Genomic DNA, 15,032 nt, shown 5'->3' with positions numbered 1-15,032 from the left:
ATCACCTCTCTCTCCTCCAGTGTTGCTGGAGACATGATGAGCACAGAATAACCGTCAGGTTTTAAATACCGCTACATTAAGGACTAAGCAGTATTTAGAACAAAGCAAGGCTAAGGATAACAAATAAAAGCATCAGCAATCAAAGATTTAGACAGATTCTATTTTTGCACTCAGCTGATTTTTTTTTTATAACAGATATTAAAGGATGTGTGGTTGACATTTAAAAAGAAGCAAATATATTTATATTATATATATATATATTTTATATTGCCTCAGCTAAAGGATTACAGGGAAACTACTATAACCTGATTTTCAATGAACATGTTGAATGCGTGTAGCATGGGAAAGGGAGAACCCATAGCCTTTTCGAGACTGCAATTTGTGTCTTACATTGCAAAAACACAGGTTCCCAATATGAACCTGAAAACTTGACTCTGGGGACAGTTGATATGAGACGTTGAGACCCACAGGAGTTGGACATCAGCAACTCAGTGGTGCTCTGTCTGCTGAAAACAAGCTGAACTATGTTTCCATTTGGCCCTTTGGAGCAACAGTAATAAAAGCAGCAGGACAGTCTGTAACACCAGGAGCCCCCTGGGGTCCGGCTGCCTCCACCCACACATCCATACATACATGCAGACTTGGGGATGCAGTAAACACACACACACATGGCCTTGGACTTGAACATTTATGAGGACATACAGTACATGCAGGACTCTCTGGGTGCATCTCAGGCCAGGTGATGCTTGAATATCTCTATTTTAGCTCATAAAAGGATGAAGACAAACCAGTGATGTATAGGGAGAAATGAATCTGCAAGGAAATAAAAGTCCTTACCCCCTGCAAGATTCCTTCAAGCTCCTGACAATCAAACATGCCTGTGATGCGTTTTTATTTGATAATACATGCTAGCCTGATGATGCTATTTTTAGCTCCCTAAGAGTCTTAGTGCAGCACCAAATCTCCTCTCTTCTAAAATTAGGAAATTCAAAAAGATATAGCCTATTTATTATTGAACAAGAGGAATCCACACTGCAGGCTCTGAGGCGGAGCTTTGAGCTAAATGCTACTGTCAATATCTTAGATTATCATTAGCGCTAATCCCAAAGTACAGCTGAGGCTGATTTTCAGGTATTTTGTTATAAAGTACTGGATAAATTAACATTTTGACATAATGAGTGATTAATTTATTTGTGGCACTGAGCATTCAGCTTGCTTTTGTGACTACAGAAACAGCCCTTTACATTTCATATCTCTCATTAAATTAAGCTCCAAGCAAGAACTGAAATGTCCTGACTCATTTTTCTTGTGCAAATAGGGCAACATGAGCCTTAAGGTTAATACAAATATGGGCTTGTGACAGGGATGAATATACCAACGTGCATAAAGTGGGAAAGTGTATCTATGAGTAATTTGCTCCCTAGGGAAATACTACTGTTGCCTTTGAGCAAGTCATACAACAGTTTAGCACTATGATGTAGCGTGGCAGCTCCAATGGGAACATATTTATAACTGACCCTAATTTGTCGTGTGGTTTCATGTGATATCTGTGTCATTGTGGCTTTTGTGCATCCGTAGCTCAATGAAGCTCATTGACTCTGCTGAGCTAGCTAGCTTATAGCTGATGGATTAACAGAATCACTGGTTTGTTTTTAAAGCACCATCACTCCATATATTGATCGCAAGACTCTTCAGTACTGTAAATATATAGATTGGGCTTCTCATTGTCTGGATATGAGAGGGCAAAGGTCTAAATATCTGGACTAAGCATTTATCTTTGGATATTTATCACTGTCAAATCGCTCTTTTCTGGAAACTGAAATTTGATAAATCATCACAACATTAGGAACATACAGTATGTTCCTGATTCAACTATAATGCATCGTAATGACTGTGGTGATCGCTTGAATTCTGTAAAACACGTGTTTTTTAGTTAAATGCCTACTTTCACCAAATTTCATTGGCTTTTTCATCTAGGGCTACCATGAGGTCAACATTTAAATTTGTCGAAAACAACCCAAATGCCTCCAAATGCTTTTTTTATTTAGTCATTATTAGCAAGTGTTAGCATATCAACACAGAATACCAAGTTATGAAACATGTTGGGCATTAAACCTGCTAAAATCAGCACATCTTATTTAGATATTTGTAATCCTTATGTTGTCATATAGATCAGAAAACACTGTCTTGCTGCAAGCTTACTACATGGGTAATGTAACATTTTGATATCTAAATGGTTTTATAGTCTAGGTTAAATTGAGGCACACTTACTTCAACAAGTATATATTTGTTGGGATTTATTTATCATAAACTACAGTAGGTCCTGTCTAAATTTTTTGCATACAAGCTTGTCAAAACCTTCCGATCTGTATGAGACCCACATACTGAAGATAAGGAAAGCTAGTGTTCAGTGGGTCATTGCTACTCATGAGTTTTTTTTGAAATTCCTGTCACTGCTGCAGAGTGTTGGATTGCTACAGCAAGGATACAGAAATAGGAACATTTATGAATCTAAGTAGAGAGAGATTCACCTACCTGGGGCCCGCCACATGCATTCCAGCTAAGATGACACAGAAACGGAAGCTGTGACACAGAAATGAAGCCAGCAGAGATTGTCACCTAATGGGTTAGTGTTCCAGTATTGGGCTGTTCTGCACCAGGAGATGATGTGATGTAAGGCTACACAACAGCGGCTTTCAGCCAGCAGTGTAACCGTGCCCTGGTCTGACTTCATACAGCTCATGCATTGACACACTCTCCTTGCATATTCATGCGCCGAGGGAAAAGGATTTTGTTGCTCTGAGAAACTATAAAAGTCAGCCGTTAAATCTTTGATAGCGGCTGCTGTGCTGAACTTTGAGGATGAAAAGCAGCAGGGAAGAGTAGACAAGGTAGACATTTATCTGACATAAATGTGTGCTTCTTTCCTTAAGATGCCCAACACCACTACAAATACATACACAACAGACACAGGCATGAACTAAGACGTATGCCTTGGGTAGGTTATTAGATCAGATGGGTTTCTCTTCTATGTAGGCACTGATGTGATGAAGCAAATCCAGCAAAACTCTAAATATTCTCCCTGCAAAAAAGATCAAAAGGTGTATGCTGCTATAAATTAAAATGCAAATGTTTAACTTTTTCAAGTTACCTGATTGGTTCTGAAGCAGGGTTCACTTAACTTGAAGTGCTGAACACTCATGATAGTGGGCAACCAGATATAACCATGCCCTCAAATCAAAAATATATTTCTCATAAAATGCATTCATATTTTAAACATTTAGTTGAAGTATTTATGCACTTTCAAAAAGCTGCTTGCTATTTACTCTGACAGGAAGTATGCCTTTGAGTCGACACACTTTGGCTGATATGGAGAGTGGAACAATGAGTGTCAAATTACAGGATGTACAAAAGCTATTTTTAAAAGAAACAGTTATTTTTCAGTTTGTGTGTTATTATTTGTTTACTGGGATTTCCTTTTTATGGAATAGCTTGGATTTTCTAGCCAACAATATGAGGCTTTATTTATTTATCAAAACCTTAAATCCGGATCATAACCTTATTATTAAATGTCATACTGTATGTTGAAGCTTTTTTATTTATTTGCACATTTTGACTTTATAATACTTTTTATACAGTATTCTCAACAGTGTTTATTAGGCCAACATTTCTCTCCTGAATTTTTTTTGACAGTGAAGACGATCAGGAACTTCATTGCAAATATAATTTTCAAGCTGAAAAAAAAGGGGCAATGGCGTGTAACATAGCACAAAATGTCTCTCTGCTTTATAGGGAGCTTTTGCAAGTGTATTTTAACTCTTCAATGGTCCAATGCTTTGCACTAGTGTTGACTGTACGCGGGTATTTTGAGGGTCTTCGCTCACTTGGTCCATTTCCTACTTTAGTCTCAGTGTCACCGCACTGGGATGTTTCAGATCAAATTAGTGTGCCCTCTAATCACCGGGCCACAACAGCTGCAGCGGGTCTGTGCAGGGCCGTGCCGTGCCCAGCTGCTCCACAGGGGTTAAAGTTGAAACCCACATCTTTCATTTGGGATAAATCTGGGCTGGTTAATCACAGAGCTGAAGATGATGAGGTTGACTGAGGGTCATTCATTACCCTGCTCTCTGCACTGCTCTCTGCGCACACACACACACACAACACACACACACACACACACACACACACACACACACACACACACACACACACACACACACACACACACACACACACACACACACACACACACACACACACACACACACACACACAATTCATTTAGTCTCATTCATTTCATTATTGTGCATCTAATTAGATATGGGTTGAGTCTTATGCACACATACACACATGCACACAGTGGCACACACACCCACACACTCGGCCCTCCTCATCATCAGGCTTCCCCAGTAGGCTACTGCTGTTCCTCCTCAGGGGCAGTGCTGGATGTCTCATCTCATCCTGTCACCCTCCTCTTTCTCCTCTCCCTTCCTCGGACTAAAATAAAGTGCAGAGAAGCGTCCCTCCCTTTCCTCCCAGTCCTTTTTTCCACTTTGCTTTTGCTTATACTACCCACTAAACACTTCAGTAGGCTGGGAGATCACCAAAGGTAAAAAACAAACAGCAAAAAAAAAAAAATGGTCTAAGGTTCATAACATTATTGCAAACTATTTCTCACCTTCTGAACTGATGCAACACAAGGGTTATGTTAGCAATATGTCTATCATACCCAGACTGTCTTCACACTGTGAATGTCTCCTCTGAGAGCAATGAGGACATACAGTGAAATTAAGTCACTCTTCAACCATCAAATACTCACAGTACTCAGAAGGATTGACATGCGTGTCTGCACTTTAATAAACGATATCATAAAAGAATCCCCTCTGTCTCCTTGTTTCAACTCTGTTTCTACAATGCAAAAGAAAAATGCAAGAAGGAACAAAAATGTAAATATGAACTATTATCAGCATATTTACGGGGTCATGGCTTATTCATAGCAGCTCCCCGGACAGACAACATGGAGAACTTTTCATTTTAATTCCATTAATGTGTATTCATCCAGTTGCAGACAAAGACGTCTGCTTAGCACCAAGCAAAGTGCGATGTGAGAGCACTTCTTGGGAATATAATTGCATTTTATTTTATCAAGCTTTGCAGTTTGTACTAAGCCATTCTAATTTGGTACATGATCATTTGCATGAAAATACTTGTAAAAGACCCAGAACTTGACACTGCGTAGCTCGCACTTGACTATTTTCTGTTCAGTGCAGAGTGTTGAGGAAAAGATGTGTTGAGAGTTAGCAGCAGGATCTGCCCGAGACATTTCAGCTGTGTGTGACTATCAGTGTTCATCAAACTGCAGCCGAGAGCTTTTGTGTTTTGACTTGAGGCGACTGTCACTGAGCTGAAGAACTCAGAAAAAAGTTAAAGGTCCCATCATATGCTTTTCTGGTTATTACCCGTCCCATTGTGTGTTATGTAGCTTTACACACACACACACACACACACACACACACACACACACACACACACACACACACACACACACACACACACACACACACACACACACACACACACACACACACACACACACACACACACACACACACACACACACACACACACACTCACCCACTCACTCACTCACTCACTCACTCACTCACTCACTCAGCCAGCCAGCCAGCCAGCCAGCCAGCCAGCCAGCACCGCGGAGCTCAGACCCCACGCAGCAACCAGGAAACGAGACCAGTAATCCACCTCACACTGTCCGCTCCTCGAGCCCCACAAGTCGGAGCAGCGAGCCCCGCAACGTCCTGCCAACACGGCACCCTCGCAGCATTCTCATCTGTTTTTCGTCACTGGTGTCATTTTTCTGGTTGCTAACAAACGCCATTGTAAAACATAAAAAATGTTCCGCTGTAACGGTGGTTGACTAATCAGAACAGAGTGGGCGTCTGGGCGAGCTGACCAATCAGACCACAGTGGGCTCATAGGGAGGGGGGGCAGGAGCTCCAACAAGTCGTATAGGACAGAGAGTGAATACACATACTATACAGAGATGCTCTTTGAGAAAACCAATGTGATTTTGGAACATTGAACAATGTAAATCTATTCTAGTAGACCTCAACAATGGAATTATGATCAGTAGAAATGGCCAAGACATGGGCCGACAAGTAGAAGTAACTGAAGGGGGAAATTGAAGGGTGTGGAGATAAAGGAAAAGAGGATGAATTAAATTAGCGGTGCAGCAGATAGGGAAAGATTAGGGAAGAAAGTAAATTACTATGTGAGTGTGTGTGATGTGTGTGTGCTTGGGGGGAGCATAGGTGGGTCAGCTGCAGGGCTTAAGAGCATGGAAAGGTTACTTTTAAAACTATCCAAAAAAGAAAGAAGAATATTTTGTATCAGGGTGCTTAAAAATTGGGCCACACGTTCATTATTTAGCCACGGAAAGAGATGCAACTTTTAAAATCTGATTCAGTCTTCCATCTCTATAAATAATTGAACCCACATTTTTCCCTGGAGTAGAGAGCCGAAAGAAAAAACAAGGTTCAAAACGCTAAGATAAATGCTGAGTCACAAGGATGGTAAGAACAGAGTTGTGGGAGAATAATAATGAAACTTTAAAAAAAAACAAAAAAACTTAAAAACACAAAACGTTCTGTATGTATGTCTTTGAGTCAGTCAAGCAGAACAGATGCTCAAGCATGCATGAGGAGGAAGATGATGGGATTTTGTGGGCCAAACAATCCCAGGGTTGTGATACCAGACAGAATGAGGGCCATGATGTGAGTCCTTTCCTTGAAGCCAAATGAAGTGCGAGAGGTGACATTGTGAGGAAAAAGCAAAGCAGCACAAAGAATGATTTAATATTTTATGTTCAGATTCAACTCATCTGCATTAGTTACTTCAATGTATTCTACTCTACACAACAATAAGATACATATTATACTTCTTACTACATAAGAGTTATAGTAACCAGTTGAACATGTGATCAGTTTATACAAAATGATCCATCATTACAGATTTAACTACCAAAAGTATATAAAGTACCTAAAATAAACCCCACTAATCCAATACTTTGACAGTATAACCCAAAGTAACCATTCTGCATTATGAGTTTGCTATAAGTAGGCTACTTTTGGTAATTGAAGAACATTTTGTTGCTTGCTTACTTCTCTACTTCTGATGTAATTTCCTTGTATGTTTATATTGTTGGCATTGCTACCTTTACTTGCTTTTTCTTTTTTTTGTTTCCTCCTACATTGTTGACAATTAAATGGTAAATGGACTGTACTTATATAGCGCTTTATCCAGTCTTTAAGACCCCTCAAAGCGCTTTACATACTACTCACACCCATTCATACAGAGCAGTGTACCTTACTCTATAGGATCTAACATTCATACACATTCACACACCGTTGGCCATGCCATCGGGAGCAACTCAGTGTTAAGTATCTTGCCCAAGGATACATCGACATGTTGACTGCATGGGCTGGGATCGAACCCACAACCTTCTGGTTGAAAGACGACCGCACTCCCTCGCAGCCACAGTCGCCCCACAATTAAACTGACAAACCATTTGAATTGTGCATCTACTGTACACTCATACATGACAAATACATCTAACGCACCTTTAGTCTGAGACAGGGGTATTTAAAGAGACAGTGCCCCGCCCCTCTGATTTGCTCATCAGTAACACACCTGTAAACACCTGCTGCTGATTGAGCTAGCATGCTAACGTCTTAATAGCATAGCTTCAGGGTTACGTTGTGTATGAATAACAGTGCTTCCTGCTGCTGCTGTTTTGCTACTTTGTACATCAAGTATTGCCATTTTAAAATCTGGATCAGAGTTTCCCTGCCCTGCCTGCTCTGGACCACTTTCCTCCTCTCCTTCACATCTCAAAGGTAGCCAGCTGCTAATCCTCACGTGCATTTTGTGAGTTGTTGCTGTGTAGACTGGCTGTTTGATTGATGATCTCCCAGCTGCTGTATCAGGCAGCTAAAGTTGATGTGTGTTTCCCATGGCTGCTAAATTGTCATCTTCTGCTGTTTGCTTCAGTATTTCTTGTATAGGCTGGCACAGTGAGTTATGATGCTTTCATGCTTTTCATCTTACACAGTTGTGTAATATATGGATACTCAAGTTGAGTTTTGTGAGAGTTATGGGCTGGTGTTGCGTTCTTTGAGGTTTTTCCATTACATTGAAAATCAAAGATTTAGCCTACAGTAGAGGGTACTTTTGTTTATTTGCAATAGGGAAATAAACATTGCTGTTGTCTCACACACTGTTTATTTGCATTATTGTATTTCTAAGTTATTGGATTGATGCAAGCATGGTTTTTCCCCCATCTATAGGCTATGCATAGGGCAGTTGCATAGGCAGCATGTGCAAATAGCAACAAACAACGAATATAATGTGTTTAACAAGCAAGAGTTTAATTAAAACCTAAATGAACTGGTCCAGTTTTTACTGAGTGTGGACCAAAGTATCAGTGTCTTGTAGAACAAAAATAAAATAAAAAATGTGTGTCAGCAATTTCTGGCCAAATGTGTTTAACAGTAACATAAGCTGCTGAAACAGTAAGCACTCACCAGCTAAATATAAGATACAAATCTGCCTTTTTATAAATACATACATTTTCTTTTTTTTTCTCAAAAAATAAATTACTAATTGAAAGCATTATGGCTGCATCACTGCCTGTTCAGGTATAGCTCAGGGTTTATCTTCATCCAAAAAAGTGTATTTCTTCTTGTGATAATTGGACCTGTTTTTGTTGGGCCACGCAGGTAAACTAGGAGGTCTAGATACAGTATATATGTGTCCATTATCACATTTCTTAGTTTCCTGTGAGAAGTAAACTTCAACCCTGCAACATAATACTTCCAAGGAACAGATTGTTGGTGTCGATACCCCCAAAGAGACCTTGTAGCTTTGCTCCAGCCTGGAAATACATTAACTTTAAGGCTCAACTACAGGCCTCTCTCTCTCACAGTGCACTTTAGTCTACCTCTCTTTTAAAGAAATGTCTTCTGGCTTTGAGACGAACGTGAAAGAAATTGTGTGGAGGCGGCAGGGACAGACTGGTTAGCTGGGTGTGTTGAGACGTTTCAAATGTCAGAGACACGTATCTGTTTGAGCGTATGGTTATAAAGAGCAGACATAGAACAACCTTGAGATGCAAAGAAACATATACAAATAATAAATGCCCCAATAACAGACCGTTGATGACTTATGTTGAGTAACAGGATGCAGCATTAAATAAGTGCCTGTGGGTGTGAGTCAGGACTGGAGATTTGTATTAAATCTGGATTAATGATGACGAAGAGCCCCCATTGGCTCGCAGTTTTTGATTTAATGAAAGTAGGGAAGAGGGAAACCCCCTGGGGTGATGTGTGTGTGTGTGTGTATCTGTGTGTGGTATCTGTGTGTGCAGGAATGACACACAAATAAAGACAGAGGAAGAAAGTGTGTGTGTGTGTGTGTGTGTGTGTGTGTGTGTGTGTGTGTGTGTGTGTGTGTGTGTGTGTGTGTGTGTGTGTGTGTGTGTGTGTGTGTGTGTGTGTGTGTGTGTGTGTGTGTGTGTGTGTGTGTGTGAACAAATAGCCACTTCACGAGAGCAACACCCTGCAGAGATAAGTCCGGCTGAGTACAAGACTCAATTATTTACTGTTTGAAGGGTTTAAGAGAATGGGAGGGGATTGGAGGGGCTTCATGAGAATTGATGCTTTTGTTGCTAAGGGGGCGGTGAAGTTTAAACGGCGCCCGCTGAGCCGTTAGCAGGGGTCACCTCTGATCTGAGAGCGTGTCGGTTATGTTGGTGTTGGAGAGTCTTCCCCTCCACCTGACAGCAGGAAACCAGTTCCTGCTTAATGATGATGAACGGTCTGATGCTGTGGAGGGGAAATGAAAAGCTCCACGCTGCGGCTCTGCAGGAACTCGCATCTGAAGGTGCAGCGATGAAATCATCCCCTAAATTATAGCAGAGACACGGTGAAAGGGAACAACACTTAATGAGATGTTGTGATGTTGTAACTTGTCAGTGTGGGAGGCAGCAGGCTGCATGCTGCCTGTGATGACATCATTTGAATCAACAGAAACAAATTAGACCCCGTCTTTTTCCACATTGTCACTGCAGCTAATGTGATATATGATGTGTTTATCATAGAGCTACACTTAATCATATTCATTTGTCAGATAAAGATTTCCAAGATGTATTGTTTGGTTTGAAAATTGGAATTGTAACAAGTGGACGATGACCATCTAATTTCCAAGTTGACTTATACTTGTGTTATTATTTTACTTTCACCCACCACCTAAAATAGACTTTCATTTGCAACTAGTTCTTTTATAATTACTTCCATGAATTATATTACGGCTAAAACAATTATTATGATTTGATTAGTCTGTTTTGTTACAAAAGAATATTAGTGAGTGTTCAAATCTACAAGATAATAATAATAATAAATGGGATTTATATAGCGCTTTTCTAGACCCAAAGACGCTTAGGTGTCTTTACATTACTTGCAAAGATACTCAACTATACTTATTCTAAGTGGACATTCACTCTCTGATAAGTTGATTTTATGACAGTTCTGAAATAACTAATTCAGCATGTAAAAGCTTAAAGAGGAGAAATGATGGGCATTTTCAGGTTACTGTTTGTATTTTGTGCTTCCACTGTTTGCATGATTTATTGTAGTGTGTTTAGAGAAACTCCCTCTGGAGGGAACTTTGGGATGTTAGCCTTTGCAGACCATTTGCAAGCACCTACAGTATAACCCTAAGGGTAAAAACCCCACCAAAACCTAATAGGGCCTCTTTCAAAAATAACTAATCGACTCAGAGGGGAACTCGACAAATATTAAATGACGAAGAATTCCCTCTCATTTGACAAGCTGGATCCAGTGATTGTCATTTTGTCAAAATAAGTTTAATACAAAGTAAATGATTAATACATCCATACATACATTAGTGTATTGTTTATCATTTAAACAATCTATTTACTGTTGAAGCTATAGATAAACTCCAACAGCAAACCGTCACTCTGTCAGGTTGAATCCCCCCCCATGAAGATTACACAGGCAGGACCCAGCAGGAGAGAGAGAGCCCTGAAACAACATGCAGCAGCAACTCCACTGCCAGTCTGTGGAGTTAGAGCAACATCAGACTGCATTTATACAAATACACGTTGGATTCTTCAGATTCACAAAAGAGTGGCAGGCAGAGAGATCAGAGCCTGGAGACATTCCTGAGTATTAGTTTCACCTGTCGGAGCACCTCAAGACATCAACCTGGTCTTCAGAGGAGGTCGCTCTGCGGAGAGCTTCATGTTGCACCCAAAATAAAAATGGTGCTGTTTTTCGTCAGGTTGAAATAATGGGTATGTTCTATGTTCAGAAACGTATACCCCTCATGAAGAACGTTAGAGAATACTTTTGGTGGATTTCATCAAATGAAAAGTGAGGGTCAACACGTTCCCTTAACACGACTTACTGAAGATCTCTAACTTGCATCATTACCAGATATTGATTTTCTTGTCATTGAATTAAAGACATCTATTCTCATTGACGGATTCTTACACCCTTTGCAAATGGCTAAAACATTAATCATCAAAAAAGTTGGTGATTTATCTTCCAGCAATGAACTAATTGACTATCCGATGCAGGATGTTATTTATAACATCGTAACATGGCTCAATGCATGAAGCATCATTTTTATGATATAGCTGACAATCTTCCAAGCTCTAATGTTGATATGTTTCACTATACAATAGAAGATGACTGGGGCTTTGTACTATTAAGCTCACCAGCACATTGTAAGTGTGCACACTACATACTGTATGCAGATCACATCTATGTGCCATTTTCTACAATTTCCTACTGCATACTCAGTGAGACGTACAAATCCACATCTTCACAAACAAGCTGCTTTATGTGCATGTTATGATGCATCTTAATTTGCATATCGTTTTTACTGAATCTACACATTACCATGTACTTGTGCCATCTACTCCCTATCTTACACATTTATTTGACACATAAAAAAGGGACTAAGAGCTTATATGTTAGTGCGAAGAACCTTTTTAAAAGAGTTGTTAATGCATTTCTAGTGTAAAGCTGCCCCTGTTGCCCCTTATTACAAGCCTGGGTTAATCATGTTTAATGTACCATCGTTTCATATGTGAAGTTCCACTTTGCATGCATTAGCAGAGAAAGAGAGAGAGACTTATCTTGTACTCTAAACATTGCACCACAAAGAGGCCAGATGTTAAATCCTAAATAATTCCCCCTAGATTGAACTGTTGCATTTATCTCTTTGCCAAATCTTTCTGTGCTTTGTGGCTTCAAGATGTAGTCTTTCATTTCCAAAAGTGAGGGTGTTTATGTGCTACTACAAATGACCTATGTTTTTTTTTTTTTTAGCTTTAGCATGTGTGTGTGAAGAGAGCTCGTGTTTCCTGTGGGAACTCCTTGCAGAAAGCCGCACTGAGTGACGATTCTGGACTTTTACTTGCTGACGATTATAAAAAGTGAAACGTGAGCGCATTCCTGAGGTTCAAGGTGGAGCTGTGTGGCGGCACAGCTGAGGGCTTATTGAAAGATGAGCGCTGAGCAGGAAATTAGCGTACAGTGAGACCCAGGGGTCACAGAAACATACATGCACACACATAAATGCAAAAACCACATTGCCTATTCACCTCCCCCCACTGATGATGACCCCTTTTTTTTATATATGATCATCACATGCATACCATCATTACGCAATAAGCCACAGTTGACTGCTGATTTGTAACAGGACCCTGCCTCTGTCTTCAGTCCTCGCTTTAATCTGAGCTCTGCAGACTCTCTGATTTCAAAGTTTATATTACGGCGCAGCACTCAGGCAATGCGTGCCCCAGATTTGGGAAATAAGTGTATTGCCGTGAGACTGTGAGAGAGCGACAGCTGACTAACCAGAGAGGAGGGAGGAACGAGGGAGGAGGGGAGGAGGGGAGGAGAGCGACGACGACGACGACGACGGGGGGGATAGTCAGACAGTCAGCGTCCACTGCTCAGGGATCCCGGGGGAAACTGAGCCAGAAGAGAAGGGACTACAGTTGCAGCTGTTGTTGTGTGCACGCACGCACACATGCACACACATGCACACACATGCACACACATGCACACACATGCACACACATGCACACACAACACACAACACACAACACACACACACACACACACACACACACACACACACACACACACACACACACACACACACACACACACACACACACACACACACACACACACACACACACACACACACACACCTATTCTTAGCCCACATCTAAATAACATCGGACTCATTTTATAATTTTGTAATGCTCGCTGACCTGTCATGTTATGTAAAGTTGTAATGTGTTTCTGTGAGTTGGTGTTAAAGCTGATCGGGCCAATCAATTGTTTGTTAGACTTCATAGGTTAGGGTAGCTAACCCTAACCCTCTCAACTTACATAGGATTCCGAGTATGAAACATTAACATAACAAACATGTTATCGCCTTTTATCAGGCTGATAGTTGCTTTGAGGACCGATGATTCATGTGGTCTTTGAATTATCAGAAAAAAGTGTAAAACATCCTCTAATTTCTTCCCGTGATTGGATTATTTAGATTTTTATGTCAATTGACTTATTGATCAATCAACCGATGATGAATGTGAGAGTTCAAAACTGTGATGTGGCCTTAAATCCAGTTTCTACATATTGCAGTAGGGAAGGCATAGTGTTAAAAGCCTCTTTGTTTTCAACCGCTTTATTTTTAGGTTAAAGATATTTTATTTATGTATCTTTGTCAGAGAATATTTTAAATAATTCACAAAAAGAAAAACCTACTTATGTCTAACTTACAATGGTACAATACAATGATGTAATGTAGTATGCAACAGCAGTTTTCTTTATTCATCAATCTGCAGATTATTTTGATGATTAACTGAATTATTTATATATATATATAGTGTATATATATATATATATATATATATATATTTTTTTTTTTTCTTTTTACAGAAAAAGGCCTCGTTTTAGAGACGACTCCTAATAAATTGTCCTGTGCAACAGTCACAAAACAGAGATATTTAGTTTACAATGAAATAATAATGTGAAAATAACACAAAAGATACAACAATTAACAACCTGTAATTAATACATTATGTAGCATTTCAAAACATGAAGTTCTGATAAAAGTAGTTTTCGGTTAGTCTATTAATCAGTGAAACGATAAATGGTTTGAGCTCTCAAAGAGCCACACAATCTCATGCTGAAGAGTTATTTCTCCACTGTAGAGCAGACATGTTTTACTACAGCTCTCCCACCTCAGCAGTAGGTATTACTTTTTCTTGGATGGAGTCCTCAGGGAAAGAAAGATGATTGATGTGGTTTGATGTGGATCTCATAAAAAGCATCTCAAGGATTGGGACTGCAGATCTGTAGAGTTCATGATGTTTTTGTTTATTTATTGAAGAACCGGATGGAGAGGTTGTACAGATTTAGAATCAATTTAGTGCACCACTTGATGCAGAGAGTCACTTGCTGGCTCTGCCCTTTTAGTCATGCAGCAGCACTTTACTGTAGTGAGGGTGCAGCACACAGCAGAAACAAATCAGACTGAGAGCTGCGGCTGAAAGCAAAAGCTAGGAGCTTAAGTCTGACATTTTACTTCATTTCCTGTTCTGTTTTTTACTTTTTAGTCCGTTTTAATTAACTTTTTTGTATACAAAGTTCTGAATGTATGAAAAGTACATGTGGTACTTTTTAAAATGTGGTGATAATGTGTTTGAATTTAAAATGTTTAAACATCTTGGCAAATGTTCAATAAAAGATCGTTTGACACCCTAACAGCAGTAGAAAAGTGTCAGAAAAGTCCATCGCCAAGACCGTTATTAAAATATATGTGATAATGTAAGGACATCTTTTCCATTTGAAGCTTTTGCCTGAAGAATCACGAGAGAAAACCCATTGAAAACACACACTCAAAGGTAA

Source organism: Notothenia rossii, assembly GCF_949606895.1.
Source record: "Notothenia rossii genome assembly, chromosome: 5".
Classification (NCBI taxonomy): Eukaryota; Metazoa; Chordata; class Actinopteri; order Perciformes; family Nototheniidae; genus Notothenia; species Notothenia rossii.
This window is presented reverse-complemented; position numbering follows the sequence as displayed.